This window comes from Euphorbia lathyris, chromosome 7 (assembly GCF_963576675.1).
Source record: "Euphorbia lathyris chromosome 7, ddEupLath1.1, whole genome shotgun sequence".
Taxonomy (NCBI): Eukaryota; Viridiplantae; Streptophyta; class Magnoliopsida; order Malpighiales; family Euphorbiaceae; genus Euphorbia; species Euphorbia lathyris.
In genome coordinates, this window is record NC_088916.1 from 70066361 (window position 1) to 70084934 (window position 18574).

The following is an 18574-nucleotide window of genomic DNA, read 5'->3' on the forward strand; positions in this document are numbered from 1 at the left end:
TGTGTTTTAATTCTTGTTAATTTAAGTTATTTAGAATGTTTCAATATTTGAAATTTGTTTGTTAAATTTGTGAATGATTTATTAAATTTGTGGAATAATTATTTTTATTTATGTTTATTAAGTTTGTATATTTTATTTGTTTATTTTATTTTTAACAGGTAAATGTATCATGAATACCTCTATTTACGAAAATAGAATTCACAAAAGATATTAGTTAAGATAATAAAACAGATATGTAGTTCTAAAAATAAAATGGTACGAAAATAAAAAAAATGACACTATTCACAGATATCTGACCCGTTGTCATCCTTAATCACCACATCCGCATGTAGTTATGACTAGGAATGGCAATGGGTACTGTACCCGCAGGTACCTCGTATTATCCGACTCTAATGAGACTACTCGTACCTTGTATAAAAAGGTATGGGACGGGTATGTGATCACAACCATTACCCGTTAGGGTAATGGTACGGGGATGAGAATACCCCTAGGGTACCCGGTACCCATTATCCGTCATGACTCTTTTATATATTAAAAAATATTATTATTTTTTAGATGTAAGATGTGAGATTTGAACCCCCTAACATTTTGTTCTTCAACCATTGAATGATACAACTAAGCTACTTTATTCTTATTGATTAAGGTTTAATTTATTCAATTTTTAGATTAATGATTTATTAATTTATACTTTGTTAAATTTGTAATATTTTTTATTTTATTGATTGATTTTTAACGGGTAAGAGTATCCACGGGTATCCGCGAATTAAATGGAACGAGTATGGAATGCAAAAAATATACTCGTTAAGATAATGGGACGGATACGGTTAGTTAAAAAATAAACGGGTAAGGATTTGGGATTGACATTACTCGTGCCCTACCCGTTGCCATCCCTAGTTATGACCAAGCAGGCATCAAGATTCCATCATGAGCTAAGTTGTCATTTTTGTTCCAATTGGACCATCAAATAATACCAATACAGTTCTAGTTCTTTCATTGGGCTTCAAGTCTATTCACATCATGTATTGGGCCAATTGGGCCAACCCATCAAATTTTCGGAAACTAATAAATTGTTCTATGCTAATGATAAAATTTGAAGTAATTTATAAACTAGGTCATTTTTTATAAACCACTTCATCATTTAAATTTTTTTTTCTACAAATTTACGCACAATGCACTTACATTAAAGAAGAAAGAAAAATTCCACCAAATCCGGATGTGATTCGAACCCATGACCTCCCAAGGCATAGGTAAGCTCTCAACCACTAGGCTAAGAGCTTCACCACATAAATTTTTTTTTTTATGGAGACACTACGTCATTTAAATTAAAATATCAAATACATATTTAATTTAAGTATATTTGATAACCATTATTTTTCAACCATTTAGGTTATTCAATTACTCCCTCCGTTTCATATTACATGTCTTTTTAGAGAGTTGTATAGAAATTAAGGATATTAAAAAAGACATTGTTGCCCCTCATTTATTGATTCCAATATTTATTTATTTTATGATAAGTCCATTATTCTAATTAATTTCCGTAAATCCGCGTTTTATAGCGGAGAAAAAGATGGCTTAACGTGTACTGATCATATAAAATGACATGTAATATAAAACAAAAAAGAATCTTTAAAAAGACATGTAATATAAAACGGATGTAGTAAGTTAAAAATTGATACATCAAAGTATTTAATTTTGAATTTTAAATTAAACTTTACCAACTAATACTTTTTATAATCAGTATTTATTTTTAATATTTCAAATAATTACAATCATTTAACATTTCTAGCACTTAAATATTCAATATTTAAAATTTCATATTTAACTTTTCAATACTAAATTTTAGTTTTAGAAAATAACACCTAAGTTGATGGTTTAACGGATTAAAAAAGCTTATTCTCTTTAATAGAGCCGGCTCAAGAGCCAGCCAAAGTGGCCACCTAGGACCTCTGATTTAAGGAGCCTTTAATTTTAAATATATTTCAATTATAATTTAAATAGGTCTTTAATTCTAAATATATTTTAATTATAATAATTATTTAAATCTCAATTGTTAAAAATTATATATATAAATTATTATTATTATTATCATTCTTCTAAATTTAATAGTAATCATGTATAAAAAAAATAAAAATGTAGTCAATTAAAATAGAATAACCAAACATGTTATCCATTTTTTCAATAAGTCTCCCAACAAAAATAATACAATAGTAACAACCATGAGTAACAAACTATTATAAAGTATTGTTACTTCTATTTTTTTTGGGTTGATTACAAAAAAGTACCTTGTGGTTTGACCGATTTACGATGTGGTACCTGTGGTATTTTTTTTTTTTACAAACATAACAATATGGTTGCAAAATTTTACATGTTTTTTTTACTTTGCCAAATTTGGCCGACAACGACCTCAAAATGAAAATTTTCAAGAATTAAACTTGTTTGGTATCATATTTACTATGGAACCATATTCTTAATTTTTCAAAATCATCATTTTTGGAGTTTTCTCTCTCTAAACATTATCTTGATCTCTCATCAAAAACAACACCTAAATGACCTTAAATCTAAAAAGTTGAAGAATTAAAGTTGTTTAAATTATCATTTAACTCTTGAAAATTTTCATTTCGAAGTCGTTATCGATCAAATTCTGACAAAGTGAATTCAAATGCAAAATTTTGCAAACCACAGGGTTGCGTTTGTAAAAAAAACTACCACAGGTACCACATCGCAAATCGGCCAAACCATATGGTACTTTTTTATAATTAACCCCTTTTTTTTGTAAGACTCACTTGTCATATATAAATAATAATTTTTACTTAATAAAATGATTAATTAAATATTTATTACTAATTTTATATAAAATATTTATCTTATAAAATAATTCATTCAATATTTATTACTATATATATTTATTTAATTAATATATATAATTAATTTTTTTTTATCTTAATGGAGGGGACGAAACCCCGGAGCACAACAAAGAACAAGCTAGGCAGACAAGCACCAAAAATATCAGAAAATAAGATATCCAGGATGCCTGTAGGGGGCACCTCACACTCGTGAAGACCCAGGGGTATTAGTTTTTATCCAAAAATTTAATTATTATTTGAATAAAATTTATTAATATAAGGGTTAAGAGGATAAAAAGATTAATCAAATTAATAGATAAAAAAAAAACTAAACCTATCATGTAGCTAATTTAACCAATAGTTTAAACTAATAGTTAAAGTCCAATGAATAACTTTTATTTCTATTTTTTTGACACTAACACACCACTTCATACGAATATTTTATAGGCTTATAGCGTACAATACAGATTCGTCTTATTATGTGTTGAAATTTCATTAATAAATTGAGTTTTTGAGATTCAAACCCTTGAACTATTTGGTCTAAGAGGCTCTATACCATATCAAAGCACTAATTGAGACTTTTAATTAAGTTCCTGATAATGCAAAGTATGAAAAAAATGTTCGTGGTTTACCTTATTTGCAAATAGAGGTTCGTGGTTTAAAAGTTTGCAAATAGATGTATGAGGTATACTTATTTTACAAAATAAAGTATTTAAAATTAAACTTTTAAGTCATTGATTTTTTTTTTATCTTAATGGAGGGGACGAAACCCCGGAGCACAAAAAAAAACAAGTTAAGTGATACTAGTCATCCTAAAAAGACAAGTACCACAAATATCAGAAAATAAGATATCCAGGATGCCTGCAGGGGGCACCTCACACTCGTGAAGACCCAGGGGTAAACTTCCTGCCTAATTCGCCATCCAGTCCGCGGCACGGTTACCTTCGCGGAGAACATGAATCAACCTAACCTCTTCCCAATCCTGTTTTAACAATCTTTGACACTCATCAATCAGCCAAAAGAACTTATGCCTATGATCCTTACAATTTTTCACCAAATCCACAACCACAAGCGAGTCCATTTCGAATACAACTCTACGAAAATGTCTATCCCAAGCAAACTTCAACCCGAAGTACAGACCCCATAGCTCCGCAAGCACAGCACTGCAAATACCTAAGTTAACAGCGAACCCTCCTACCCAAGCCCATTTCGACAAAAGTTTGGGCCGTATGTATTCCAGCTTATTTCGACCCAAGTCATTGATGACAATAAGCGTATTTTTTAATTTTTTTTCAATTATATTTATATATTGACAAAACGCAGATCCCAAAATCAAATTGAAACAGTGTAAAATGAATTTAAATATCAATTTAGTTCATAAACTGTCAGATAAATAAAAAAATGTAAAATTCCATCATATTATTTATTGTTTCGATTTAGAAAGTTGTTTTTTCGGGGGTTATGTTTTGCTGTACGTAAGAATAATTTTTTTTAAGATAAAAATGTCTTTAGTTGTAATCAAAACTTAACTGTGTAATTGTAATACTTTGTTTTGTAAATAAAACATACCACAGTTTGCAAAATGGGCAAACCACCGAAATTTTTTCCGTACTTTTCCCTTTATTTTTCAAACTTAAACCCCTTCATTTTTATAATTTTAAAGATTAAGTCAATAATCTTCAACTTTTCACACATTGAGCCCCTCTTTCGCACATTGGAGAATTAATGTCCTATAAATTATTTATATTATAATAAAAGAATTTCCATGTGTTTTACTTCACTGTTTCAATGTATGTCATTTGCAAAGTATAATAACAAATTATATAGTCAGAATATAGTTTAGTATATTCAAAAATATACTTGAAATGGTAATATTTAAAATACATTCATTGATAATATATATATATATGGGTGAGATCCAGCGTGACAAGGGCTTAAGTTGTGGCAATGAGCTTATTGTGTGACATAACAAAACTACGTAGTTTTGATGATAATTAAAAAAGGTAAGGTGTCAAATTGGTAAATAAAATGAAAGAGAGGATAAAGAAAATTGTTTTATTTCTTTTCTTTAAAATACATTTTCCCGACATCTCTAACATCGTTTTTTAAAAATTTTTATACTATTAGACTCGTCTAAATTAGACGGTCATTTTAAGATCCCTGAAGCTCAAGTAAAAAAATTTCCGGTGAACGGAATCCGGGTGGGCGTTTTTTGGCGAGAAACAAAGTGCCCAGAAAATTCTCAAAAAATTCCAGAAAATATAAAACATTATTCTAAGAAACTTTAATTCTTGGGTCGAAATAGGATTTCTTACGGTTTAGTCCCAATAAAATTTTTTCCTTAATTTTATCCATTTTACATGCTTCAACAATTTGTTGGGACTATACCGTAACAAATCCCGTTTCGACTCAAGAATTAAAGTTTCTTAGAATAATGTTTTACATTTTCTGAAAGTTTTTGAGAATTTTCTAGGCACTTTGTTTCTCGCCAGAAAACGCTCACCCAGATTCCGTTCACCGGAATTTTTTTACTTGAGCTTCAGGGATCTTAAAATGACCGTCTAATTTAGACAAGTCTAATAGTATAAAAAATTTCGAAAAACAAGGTTAGAAATGTCGGGAAAATGTATTTTAAAGAAAAGAAATAAAACATTTTTCTGTTGGAACAATGCAAGTATTATGTTGGAACAAATGGTACACTGATTTGGAACAATGTAAGTAGGACAAAAAACGTGCCCAAAAAATTATTAAAAAATTCGAAAATATGTAAAACATCATTTTAAGAAACTTTAATTCTTGGCTTAAAACAAAATTCCTTACAGTTTTGACCCAATAAATTGTTGAAGCATGTAAAATGGATAAAATTAAGGAACAAGTTTTATTGGGACTAAACCGTAAGAAATTCCGCTTCGACTCAAGAATTAAAGTTTCTTAGAATAATGTTTTACATTTTTTAGAATTTTTTTAGAATTTTCTGGGCACTTTTTTTCTTGCCAGAAAACGCACACTCGGATTCCGTTCACCGGAATTTTTTTACTTGAGTTTCAGGGATCTTAAAATGACTTTCTAATTTAGACGAGTCTAATAGTATAAAAATTTTCGAAAAACAATGTTAGAAATGTCAGAAAAATGTATTTTAAAGAAAAGAAATAAAATAATTTTCTGTTGTAACAATATACGTATTATGTTGGAACAAATGGTACATTGATTTGGAACAACGTAAGTAGGATAAAAAAACGTATCCAGAAAATTATCAAAAAATTTCAAAACATGTAAAACATTATTTTAAGAAACTTTAATTCTTGGCTCAAAGCGAGATTCCTTGCAGTTTTTACCCAACAAATTGTTGAAGCATGTAAAATGGATAAAATTAAGGAAAAAGTTTTATTGGGATTAAACCGTAAGAAATCTCGCTTCGACCCAAGAATTAAAGTTTTTTAGAATAATGTTTTACATGTTCTGGAATTTTTTGAGAATTTTCTGAATACTTTTTTTCTTGCCGGAAAACGCCCACCCGGATTCCGTTCACCGGAATTTTTTTTTACTTGAGCTTCATGGATCTTAAAATGACCGTTTAATTAAGACGAGTCCAACGGTATAAAATTTTTTGAAAAACGAGGTTGGAAAAGTTGGAAAAATGCATTTTAAAGAAAAAAATAAAACAATTTTCTCTTTCCTTTTATTTACAAATTTGCCACCTCCTTTTGGTCAACTGATCTCTCCTCTATATATATATATATATAAATATATATATATATATATATAAAATGTTATCTTCATCAATTAACCAACAAAAGTTATATTTCTTATTTTACGTGCAATGAATTTACGTAGACTAATACACGATTTTCTTTTAGTCTTTCTCGGATTAGGTATATTAGGAGGTGTAGGAATAGTATTATTTACCAACCCAATTTTTTATGCTTTTCATTAGGATTCGTTCTTGTTTGTATATCTTTATTTTATATTTTATCAAACTTTAATTTTGTAGCTGCTGCACAGCTTCTTATTTATGTGGAAGCTATAAATGTTTTAATTATATTTGTCGTTAGCTTGATTGATACAAAAACAATATCTATGATTTAGCTGTTGTTATTCCTCCACCAGCTTCTTCTTGGCATCAAGCTAGCCGAGCCTTTTCAGGGTGTTTGGTTACCTACTTCTCATCTCATGTTTGTCTTTTCACTTTAAAATAAAGAGTTTTAGGTGTTTGGTTAGACACCTCTTGTTTACCTTTTAGATCCGAAAAGTAGCTTTTTACAAAAGCAAAGAATCTCTGCTTTTTGTAAAAGTAGCCTTTTCGAAAGACAAATAGTAAATAGAAACGGTAAACAGTAACAACAAACAGCAAGTAATCAAACAGGCCCTGATTATTATTTAATAACCTCAAATCACTTAAGTTACAAAAATTCAAGTCTTAGTGGAAAAAAAAAACACCACCTTAAAATGTCACATAAACCTCGAGTTATTGATTATACTATTAAAAAAGATAGGCCTAATGCATACCCAGCTCCCTAAAGTTGTCCATTTTGTTCATTTAACCCCCTCACCTCACGGGACAACCCTTTAACCCCCTAAACTCCAAAAAAACGCTACTTTTAACCCATATTTTAGACTGCCGAGATATAATGTTGTCCGTGTGTATCACTCGCGTGACACGTGTGTATCCCGCATTGCCCAGCCCCCTAAAGTTGTCCATTTTGTTCATTTAACCCCCTCACCTCACGGGACAACCCTTTAACCCCCTAAACTCCAAAAAAAACGCTACTTTTAATCCCATATTTTAGACTACCGAGATATAATGTTGTCCGTGTGTATCACGCGCGTGACACGTGTGTAACGGGATATTCCCTCACATGCTCGGTGAGCAAGAATGGGTGTGCTCGGCGAGCACCTTAGGGAAATCGATTTCCCCACTTCATCAGGCACTAAGGGCATCGACCAAGCGAATTAGGACTTCTGCTCGGCAAGCAAGAACTACCTTTCTTGTATGCATTATATTGTGTAATGGCTACCTTTTTTTAATATGATGAAATAAACTTGATTTTCTCTTTTCTTTCCTACTTTCTTCTTTTGAAAGTCCTTAATATTGAAAATTTGCTATAAATATCATTTAGTCAGCACTTCTCTTCCACTATATTCTATACTTCATGTCAAATCAGATTTTAACTCTTCATTTGTATTGCCTTCCACTGTATCTATATACACTGTGGTCATAATTCATACAAAGTTAAAGCATTTTTTACAATCCCAACGTGGATTGAGACCAAAAAAACACCAATTAAAAATTAGAAAGACACCAATTAAATCTTCTTTATCTCCAATGCCCGTACTTGAGTTGGAACTATGAGTTTTTTTGGAGTTTAGGGGGTTAAAGGGTTGTCTCATGAGGTGAGGGGGTTAAATGAACAAAATAGACAACTTTAGGGGGCTGGGTATGCATTTTTTTTACCGTTGGAGGCAAGAACAAAATCCTCCCACGCGCCTTCTGTGTTTGAGACACAAACGTTGACTAGGTCAATGCCACATCAGACGATATGGGGTTAAAAGTAGCGTTTTTTTTGGAGTTTAGGGGGCTAAAGGGTTGTCTCGTAAGGTGAGTGGGTTAAATGAACAAAACGGATAACTTTAGGAGGCTGGGTATGCATTAGGCCAAAAAGATATGGAAATTTATAATTTAAAACTTATCTATGACTTTGTTAATAAATATTTTGATGTCAGTTAACCATTTTTACCACGATTTCACCCACTAAACCACTTTAAGAATTTGATATTTATAAAATAAAAATGTATACTTTTGATATTATATTAATTAAATTTACCAATATTGAATAAATAATAAATATTATTATATTTATGAATTTAGGTAAAGAACCCGAAAAACATAAAAAGAAAATGGTGAATTATATAAACATCACCAATGATAATAATATTTTGGTTTTAATCAGATTGATAATTTTTTTTTTGTATTATATCAAATAAGTTCATTTTTATTTTAGAAGAAATATCATACACTAAAAGGTAACCACTATCTTTTAACCTTGTTCAAATAAATAGTTATTGATAACTTCCTTATTGACATAACCATAAATATTTAATGGCATGTGATTTTCCGTCATGAAAAAGTAATACAAAACAATAAGTAGAGCTTGGCCCAATAAGGCCCAAACCCACTCAAACCGGTCAGATATACACTTCATGGTCACACTTTGAAATCCATACCCAATCTTGGCCCAGACCAGTATATTTAATTAGTTTAAATACAAAATATCTAAACTATTAAAATTAATATTAAATATTTTATATTTATGTATAACACTAATTTACTGAAACTAAATAAAAACATATTTCATGTATTAAAAAAATAAATAGTATAAGGATTATTTTATATAAAATAATTTGTGAAGAACGTTCTTTCGCTTGTTAGTTATTTTGGCTTCATAGATTAGACACCAAGGGGTGGTGGCGCAGTTGGCTAGCGCGTAGGTCTCATAGTTCTGAGTAATCCTGAGGTCGAGAGTTCGAGCCTCTCTCACCCCATAATAATGTTTTTATTTTTCTTATCTACAAAATGGGCTTGGGTCTCTCATGCTTGCAGGCCATAATACATACGGCCCAAACTTATATTAAAATGTCGTTTCATTCCTTTCACTTTGAAAACCTTTCAATTCACTATCTCAGTTTTCCATAGTTTGATTTTTTTTTTTATTATTATTTTACAATGTATACATTTAAAGATCATCCAATTAATTATTACAAATTGAATAGATGAATGAAGGGCTTAAATATGCATATTATTTAAAGAAAAATTCAGCATATTTATTAAGATTTTAATTGTTAAAAAAATATCTCTATAAATAATTTTTAAGATAGAGTACAAAAAAAAATTCTATGGTTTTCGTGATTTCCAAACAGATCTTTCAGTTTAAAATTATACAAATAAGGGCATGTAGTAAACGTCGTTACTAAATAATTTTTAGGATAAAGTACAAAAAAAAATGTGGTCTTCGCCATTTCCAAACAGGTCCCCGGGGTTTAAAATTGTACAAAGAAGGGTTGTAGTAAACGTCGTTACTAGATAAGGGCTTTTTCGTATTTTAAAATTTGATTTCAGAAGAGATTACAAAAACAACAGTAAAAAAATACGAATAATCTCTTATTTGGTAACGAAGTTTACCACAGACTCTTGTTTGTACAGTTTTAAACCTCGAGGAGTTGTTTGCAAATGGTGAAAAACACATGATTTTTTTATACTCTATCCTAATTATTATCCTGTATTTAAATTCAACAATAATCATATATAGAAAATAAGAATGTAATAATGCTAAAATGGAATAAAAAAAAATCGACAACAATAGTACACACATTTTTTTTAGAGAATGTTATTGTGGACGTAATGAGGAAAATGTGATACACGTTGAGGATTCTTATTGAGACAACGTGATCTTCCAATAGGAAGACGATATACTAAAACCCTAATAGGAACCATAAAAACCTATATATAGAGGGACTTAAGTAGTGGCGAAAATATGATTGGTTCGTTTGGTGGGGGGGGGGGGCAAATTTACACATGGTTGCGTAAAAAAATTAGTAAATCGAACTTATTCAAATTTATTTTTACGTATATATACATGTTAACATCTGAGAGGTCAGGGACAAATTTTTCCGTACCACCATAAAACTTCTCAAAATTAAGTTAACTTTGGACTACAAAAGTAAAATTGGGTCGTTTTAAACAAACTTAGGGAAATTTATCTCATATCATATATTAATCAAGTTAGATTTTATAACTAAATATAAATTCAATGAGTTAATTAACCACTCCAGTACTAATTTCTTAGAAACACGGAGGTTAAACCATACATAGTAGTGTGTTTTTGGTGGCCGGAGAGGCCGAAATCATCATTGTATGCAGGGTCGGTCCTGATAATTTACGGGCCCTATGCAGAATAATAAATAAAGGCCCCTTTAATAAAAATATTTTTCATAAACAAATTAAAATATATTTCAATACATGATAAATAAAAAATATTTTATTAGTAATTATACGGTATGTATTATTACGATCACTGAATACAATTATTTATCCAAAATAAAAAAGATATTTCACAATTTTTTTAAATTATGGATAAACCCCTATTTAACCCACGTGGTATCCAAAATTTTATCATTTGACTAATGTTGTATTATTTGATAATATTTGCTCATTGGAGTATTTCCATAGAGGAAATTTAACTCATTTTGGATAAACAAAACTAACCAATTTGTTAAATTTTTTACCAATAAATTTTTATTTTATACTCTAATTTAAAAAAATTAGACCCAAATTCATAAATTCCAAACTTTAATATATATTTTGGACTCTTAATTTATAAATTTTAAATCTTAAAATATATTAAAATGATTTTATTTATTTGACATGATTATAAATAAGTTTTTAAAAATGATTTTTATACATAATAATTTTCATATTTGTATAATTTTTTTTAAAAAAACAAAAACTGATTTCTCCATTTAAGCTAATAGTTCTCATTGGGGATATCTAAAAAGTGAATGTCTACTAGGACACGTATTCATTTTGATACAAACTGTTTTTTACTCATTATATATACTCAATCACCTAATAAAACATTTGGGCTCCCTTATGGCCTTGGACCCTAGGCCAGCGCACTCCTGGCCTAGCCCAGGGCCGGCCCTGATTGTATGGATAGTTTTAGCGGCCGGAGGAGCGTAGGTCCCTCCATGTCTCCGCCCTAAACTTAAGGAAATATTTAATGTATATTTAAAACTACGACTTCCATTATACTTTCACTATTCTAAAAATAATACTGACTTAAATCGTTTTAAGACCAAAACTTTATAAAATTTAAGACTAATTGATCAAAATATTACCAAATTTAAAGATTAAAATAATAAATAAACTTGAAATTGGGATAAATCAATCTGAATAATGAATAATTATTCTTCACCTACTTTACCATCTAATCATGGGAACAAGGCCATCTGTTTTTTTTATTGTTATTATTGCTAATGATTTAGACATTTCAAGTGCCATTTGTCATATCATCATGTGCAACTTGTGTACTATAAATTTAAATCTATAATTAAATTGGTGCATCCTTGCTTAGATAAGGTTAATTTCATTATTCTGTTTCCATTAATTGAGTATCCATTATATTATATGTCTACAAGAAAATTGAGTCACAATTTAATTATATTAATGAGTAATGTGATTTTTATATATTTTTTTTAAGAGGCTGGATTCAAACTCACAATCTCTCGTCAAGATAGTAGGAGAAGGGTGTATAAAAAGTTCTCTCGTACAGGGCCCAAAATTTAAGGGGAGCTAATTTTTTATTATACAAATTTAAATAAATTATAGTTATTAATTATTATTTGAAAAAATAAGTGAATGTTAATTTATCCAGAAAATTAACGCTCTAAGAGTCTTAAGGGGCCCAATTTTTTTTATTGTTATTACACAATATCTAATTTAATTATTTAATTATATTTATAATGCTAAAAATCAAGTTAAAAATATTCTGGTGTTTCATTTTGTAGAAACATTATTATTATATGAAAGTATTAATTTTTTTAATGAATAGGGCCCATTTTTTTTTCATTTGGCACAGGGCCCAAAAATGTTTAAGAGGATCCTATCTATCGTTTTGATATGTACCAACTAAACTATACTCCTTTAATTTACAGAGAACCGTATCGATCTATATATGATAGGATGCGATGAAGAATAATATTTTATGTAGTTCTAATTATTTATTATCGCGTTTTAATTTAATACCCTGTTTTTAAAATTTTAATTTTGACTAATTATGTAATTAGGAAGCACTTTATTTTATTTAATTTCTAACAAAGAAACAGAGCACATGATGTGGTGGGGTAAAATGAAGGAACCAATGGGCCAACCCAATCTTAAATCTTAAATCTTGGCCCATTAGTGTAGTGATAATGTTATGTTACATTGCAGGGGTCATTTGACCATCCAAAAATCATTTTATTTTCCAAATCCCACAAATCTAATGATTTTGTGCAATTTTTTAGGTAAATTTGTTATAGATTATAATACATCTTCCTTTTGAATTAAAATTTTCCATTAAGGTACTTATAAAATAAATTATTTATCAAATTGTTTTAAGAAAAGTATAAAAAAGAATTATGTACTTTCGCATTTTTATAGTCTTTACTATGTTTATAACACAAAAAAAAACTTATTATTTACGTTTAAACGAATAAACCTTATACAAATTCAGATTGGAGTCAATATAAAATTCATAAAAAAATCTCACTAAAAGCAAAAGAAAATATTGAAAAATAAATCTAAAATAAGAAAATAAATCACCAATTAAATGAAATACTAATATTTCCATAAATCCAGAGTCACAGAAAGATAACTACAGTCTAAATTTTATCATTGAAATCCTTTGAAATAAATAGGTTTGTATTGATTCTACTAAACTCACATTGATATGATAATCTATGTTGTATATATTGGTCATGAGTTGTCGAGATAAAACGGTTTCGCTGGTGCTAAATTTGGAAAGGAACAAATGAAAAAATTATAAGTGATAGATGCAAATCAAAACAAGAAAAAAATCTAGTGAAAGATATAAATTCTAAATAAATGGAGATAAAAAAATATAGATAGTAGAAAAAGGAAGAATGAACAAAAACATAAACAGTTAAGATGTATTACTTATTTAATCAAAAAAAATTAACCATATTTTTAACCGTTTGAAAATAATTTTATAAATTTAATATAACCATAGAATTTCTTTCGTAAAAACATATTATTAGCTATAAAAAAATGTATTTTTATATGCTTATTAAATGAATCACACCATTTTAATTGATTTTGAAGTTTATTGTAACTATTTTATAATGCGATGTATAGATGGATTTAATATGAGGGCAATGCAGGCACTTGAACTCGATTATAATGATTTATTGGCCCATAAAATGTATTTTTTATATGCTTATTAAATGAATCGCACCATTTTAATTGATTTTGAAGTTTATTGTAACTATTTTATAATTCGATGTATAGATGGATTTAGTATGAGAGCAATGCAGGCACTTGAACTCGATTATAATAATTTATTGGCTCATAAACCTAGTTAAAAAGATGTATATTTTGATTTGTCTAAATGTTCTTTTGCTCGACTATATGGACTTAGAAGATTAATAATATCACTTTAAGTAAATTTAGAAACTAACAAGATACTATGTAAGTTTAGTAGGTCAGTCGATATTTTGAACCAAGTTCACGAGGCTCCAGATGTATTAAAGCAAATATTTATATCTAAATATTCTAATCATTACCCTCATAGTTAACTCTTATTAATTACCTTTTGTCAGCTAATAAGGATCACACTTAATTTTACAATAAATTAAAAGTCAATATGGTTAAGTATAAAACTAAACCTAAGAACCAAGAGCTAACAAGTGATGGAATTGAAATCAAATGGGTTGTGACCACGTGTGGTGCTTTAAACAAAAATTGAAGGGAAAATGTAACTCACATTAAATCTCCGTTTGTTTGTCGTAAAATATTAGGTAAAAGAATTCCTTTGAAAAATAAAATATTTCCGATGTTTGGTTATCTATTAATATATTAAAAGCTGGATGCTAAGATTGATGATGTGGCTGAATTTTAGAGCATATGCTGACATGTCTTTTTTTTTTTAAAGCATCTATCTATTTAATTCAAATTTTTGGATTATTTATAATTTTTTAAATTGTGGGTAAGTTATTGAACGTGTTTCAGCCACTCACGTATTAAAAACTGCCTTGGGTGCTTTCCTATTATCACTCCCTAATTATTTATACGACATTGTCTTTCTGCCTTTTCTCTTCCCTCACTCTTTCTCCGATTTTTTCTTTTCCTTCTCTGCTTCTCACTGTAACCTCCATCAGTTACCTTCAGTTTCTCTTTGTTTATTCTCTTGCTAACCTGCTTCGCTTATGGATTATTGTTATCACTTACAATCTCTCCTCACTTTCGGGTACTTCTTTATTTCGGGTTCCTCTGTTTTTTCTACTCTTACGGTTCAGTTTTCTTATTAATTTATTTTTAAATTTTAGGTTCTAACCTGCATTTGAACATGCCTAAGTTTGGGATTCACATCGATTCTTCTTTCACTTCTTTCCGTGTGCAGACAGTTCAAATGATGGATTAAATTGTAAGTTGTTACATGCTTGAATCTTTTTCAGTTCAACTCTGATTTACTTATTTGTCAATTGAATTGCCATTTTGCCTTTGTTTTACGCTCCAGATGATCATATGCTCCATTTTCCATAATTCAGGTTAATTTCCATTACTTAGTTCTATAATATTTTTTTTCTTTGTACATTTTGGTATTTGTGTTGTTATGGTGTAATTAAGATCATTTTAATTTGGTTTGTTATGCAACCTATAATTCCGTTTCTCTGTATCTTAACAAGTATCATAATTGCTTGCCCATTTTTTCATCTTAGGTTTTGATTATTGGATCTGAGAAGTTGTTATATATCTTTAGACACAATTATAATTTTGAGTAATGTATTTTTTTGTGTGGGCATTCATTTGACAAATCTACAAATTCTGATTGACTAAGGGTGGTGATGATATACAACAACTTTAGCCCACTTTCAGATTGCCAATTGTTAATTCAGAATGTCATCTTCAGCCTCTATCCCATTTTTCTTCAATTGCCAATTATTTGTGCCTCCTGTATTTTATTTGCTGCCCATCTCCTTCTATTTGTCATATTTATGGTTACAATCATGATTCAGTTCCTGTGTTTTCATATAGGCCGCCAATTGAGAATGTAGTTGAAAAATTTTCTGCAGCATTGATGGTTTTGCTGGTATGATATTCTTATTTCAATTTTCATATTAACTATAACAAATGGAAATCAAAATATCATAATTGAGTTCAATCTCCATTATTGTTATACTGAAAGCTTTTGTTTATAATTTATACTATATGTTAGTGTTTTAAAACGAAACAAGGAATTAAGTGAACAAAAAACCTGTTGCATTTATCTGGTATGATATTCTTATTTCAATATTTAACCATCTACTACTTCTAATTTTCTTGATTTCTAAAGTTTCTAATCTAGCTATTTACTTCGTATTTTAATTGTGTAACACTTCAGAGAAACTTCTAAGAGTCTATATCATCCATTCGCTTTCTAATGTTATGGTTTTGTCTTTTTTTTAATAGATTTTGATTTATGTCTTCTCTCCAGATAAATGGAGCCTGTTTTTAGATAGTTGTTGCTAAAATTAGAGCTTCTGGCTCAAGATCGAAATGGAACCATTTATCAGCTCTCCCTCTAATGAAGCATGTTTTCACATGTTTGGTAATAAGTTTTATAGTTTAATCAAACTAGAATTATACTCATCTAATTCAGAATTGTTAATTCCACCACAAATAAAAATAGGTTGATGTATAATTGATATTATATATATATATATATATATATTTGTATCTTCTGTGTATACTTATATTTTCTTCTTATATTTTCTTCGATTTCTTTACTTTTCTTCTACTTTGATGAACGGGAGGGTAAATTTGTTTTTTTTTCTTGAAATTGGACAATGTGTTCTATATCTTTAAAAAAAAGCAGTCGGAGGATGCCTAGGTTCAAGAGAAAATAGAATCATATGCAAGTTGATAGAAACCTTGATATGGATAACTATCACGTTTGTCTATCTAAAAAACAATCCACGCCTTAAAGAAAATCACCCCACACATTCTCCCCCACGATATGTTAAGTGAAAGAAACTGACTTCCTTTGCTTGAGTACTAATTTATTCAAGTGCACTTTCTTTCCATCACCGGGCCTCAATTCTAAGCCAGAAATTATTGATTTCTATATGTCGAGACACTAGAGAGAGTTCTAGGCAGGTGAAGATTTCATTTTTCCATATTATTTTAATACTTCATAACTTCATTGTTTCATAGTTCTTAGATTTTTAATTACTTTCCATTTCATTTTGGAATTATTAAAAAGGATACACAAATTTATATATATAAGATTCTTTTTGTGATAAGCATTTCAGTTCCTTTATTGCTGCTTGATGTTGGTTCATATTTATAGTCATTAGCTGAAGTGAACTTTTGCTTTTATAGTGACTAATTTATGATCATGCTTTTCTGTGTAGTTAACTTTGGTTCAATTTTATAGCTGTGTTAAATGGGGAATTTTTTTTTTATCTGCGATACAAAGGTTCTATCCCTGAAGCAGTTTCAAATCCAAAAAGCAGAAGAAACTCTCTGTAGTCTATGTTTCCAGGAAATTTTCTCTCATTTGAATGTTCAACTATATTATCATTTTTCAGACTAAACTGTTTTTTAATTCTTGATTTTTTCTGTGTTTTTATGTTCCTTATTATGAGAAAACATTTAGATTGAGCAGAATTTGAGAAATCCACATCAAATGATTCACTCAAAATTGTGTGCAATATTATACATCAGTATTGAAGGTTTTTTCTTATTTGTAGATTTAATTGTGCTCATATTGGATGTGTAAATTCCTTACATGGTTTGCGGGGTAATTATCAAGGAAGAGGTGGCGAAAAAGATGTTAAAAACAAATGTTGAAGTGGAGTGGCAATTATTGGTTTCTTACTGAATTTGTTTGAGCACCGTTAGTATAGATATACTCTTTATCTCTTCCAAATGTAAGAGTTGCAGTCTCTCTTTTTTTAGGCTGCCCATTGCACTTTAATTTTCAAAAAGGAACTTTTCAAAAGTTTGGCTTTTGCTTCAATTTGGAGAGCGATACTCCAATTTAAGTTAAATGCAATAAATATTGAAAATTTCTTTGTGAGTTTGGTTTGGACTTCCTCTCTTATTTTGATTTTTTTCACCTAATTGATGATACTGATAAACTGATTTGATTGAGGTTATACAAGACTTATTTTTATATTTTCTCTGAATTGTCATCTTCCTTTTTTATTCTCAATAAAATATATTTTTAAGTTTTTTCTCTAAATTGTCATCTTTCTTTTTTATTCTCCATAAAATATATTAAATAGATGAAATAAAAACCGCGAGCGAGTAGCCTTTGCCAAAGAAGCGCAAAGAGCTTACTTGTTGCCTTGCCTGCGTTAGGAGAGGAGTGAACGGAGGAAAGTCTAGTTGTCACGAGCTAGGACTTCGTCTTTCAATAGAAGAAGCATTATCGAGTGCAGTCCAGCGCTTCGGCTTAGGGGTAATAGCCCTAAAAGAAGCAGTCAACGGTAGCCGACACCGGTTTAGTTACCATAGCCCTAGTCTTTTAGCGGGCTCAAGGTGACTTCTAACCAGGAGTTTCTCAGAGCACACAATAAAGAGTGCCGTTGGCTACTCTGGTTTCGGGGGTAATCTCAATAGGCTGATAGCCTATGTCAGGTAGTTACAAGTGAGATAGATGTGTAAGTAACCTCTAAAACTAAAAACTAAGCCAAGGCCTATTCTATTACTATTCCAATTCTTTCTCATCTGTAAGACTCTTTTCGGCCTAAATCAATCCCATTTTTCCCCCTCTTAGTTACCTTTCTGGAGAACTTGGCACGGAGCCATAAAGGCGAAATATCCATAGGAATTTGGTTTTCAACAGACTGTCTGGACATCAAATGAGTTGCATGAAATGTTCAGCATCGAAAATGTCAGAGAATTCACTGCAATTCATCACAACATATATCAAACTTACAATATAATATTACACATTAGTAACACTGTTTTC

General features: G+C 29.6%; 1 long non-coding RNA gene and 1 other non-coding gene across 4 annotated transcripts; both read left to right on the forward strand.

The window, feature by feature from the left end:
• The first annotated feature begins 9299 nt into the window (after positions 1–9299).
• Positions 9300–9383, forward strand: TRNAM-CAU (transfer RNA methionine (anticodon CAU)). Its single transcript is given in 2 exon segments — positions 9300–9337; positions 9348–9383. It is a non-coding gene; the product is annotated as a tRNA-Met (tRNA).
• Positions 9384–14656: 5273 nt separating this feature from the next.
• Positions 14657–17674, forward strand: LOC136201347 (uncharacterized). Of its 3 annotated transcripts, none has more exons than XR_010673798.1 (5): positions 14657–14863; positions 14943–15040; positions 15134–15164; positions 15652–15706; positions 16091–17003. It is a non-coding gene; the product is annotated as an uncharacterized lncRNA (long non-coding RNA). The 3 variants fall into 3 exon arrangements; XR_010673796.1 differs by lacking the exon at positions 16091–17003 and adding an exon at positions 17349–17674 and having other exon boundaries at positions 14658–14863; XR_010673797.1 differs by lacking the exon at positions 16091–17003 and adding an exon at positions 17010–17342 and having other exon boundaries at positions 14658–14863.
• Positions 17675–18574: the final 900 nt, after the last annotated feature.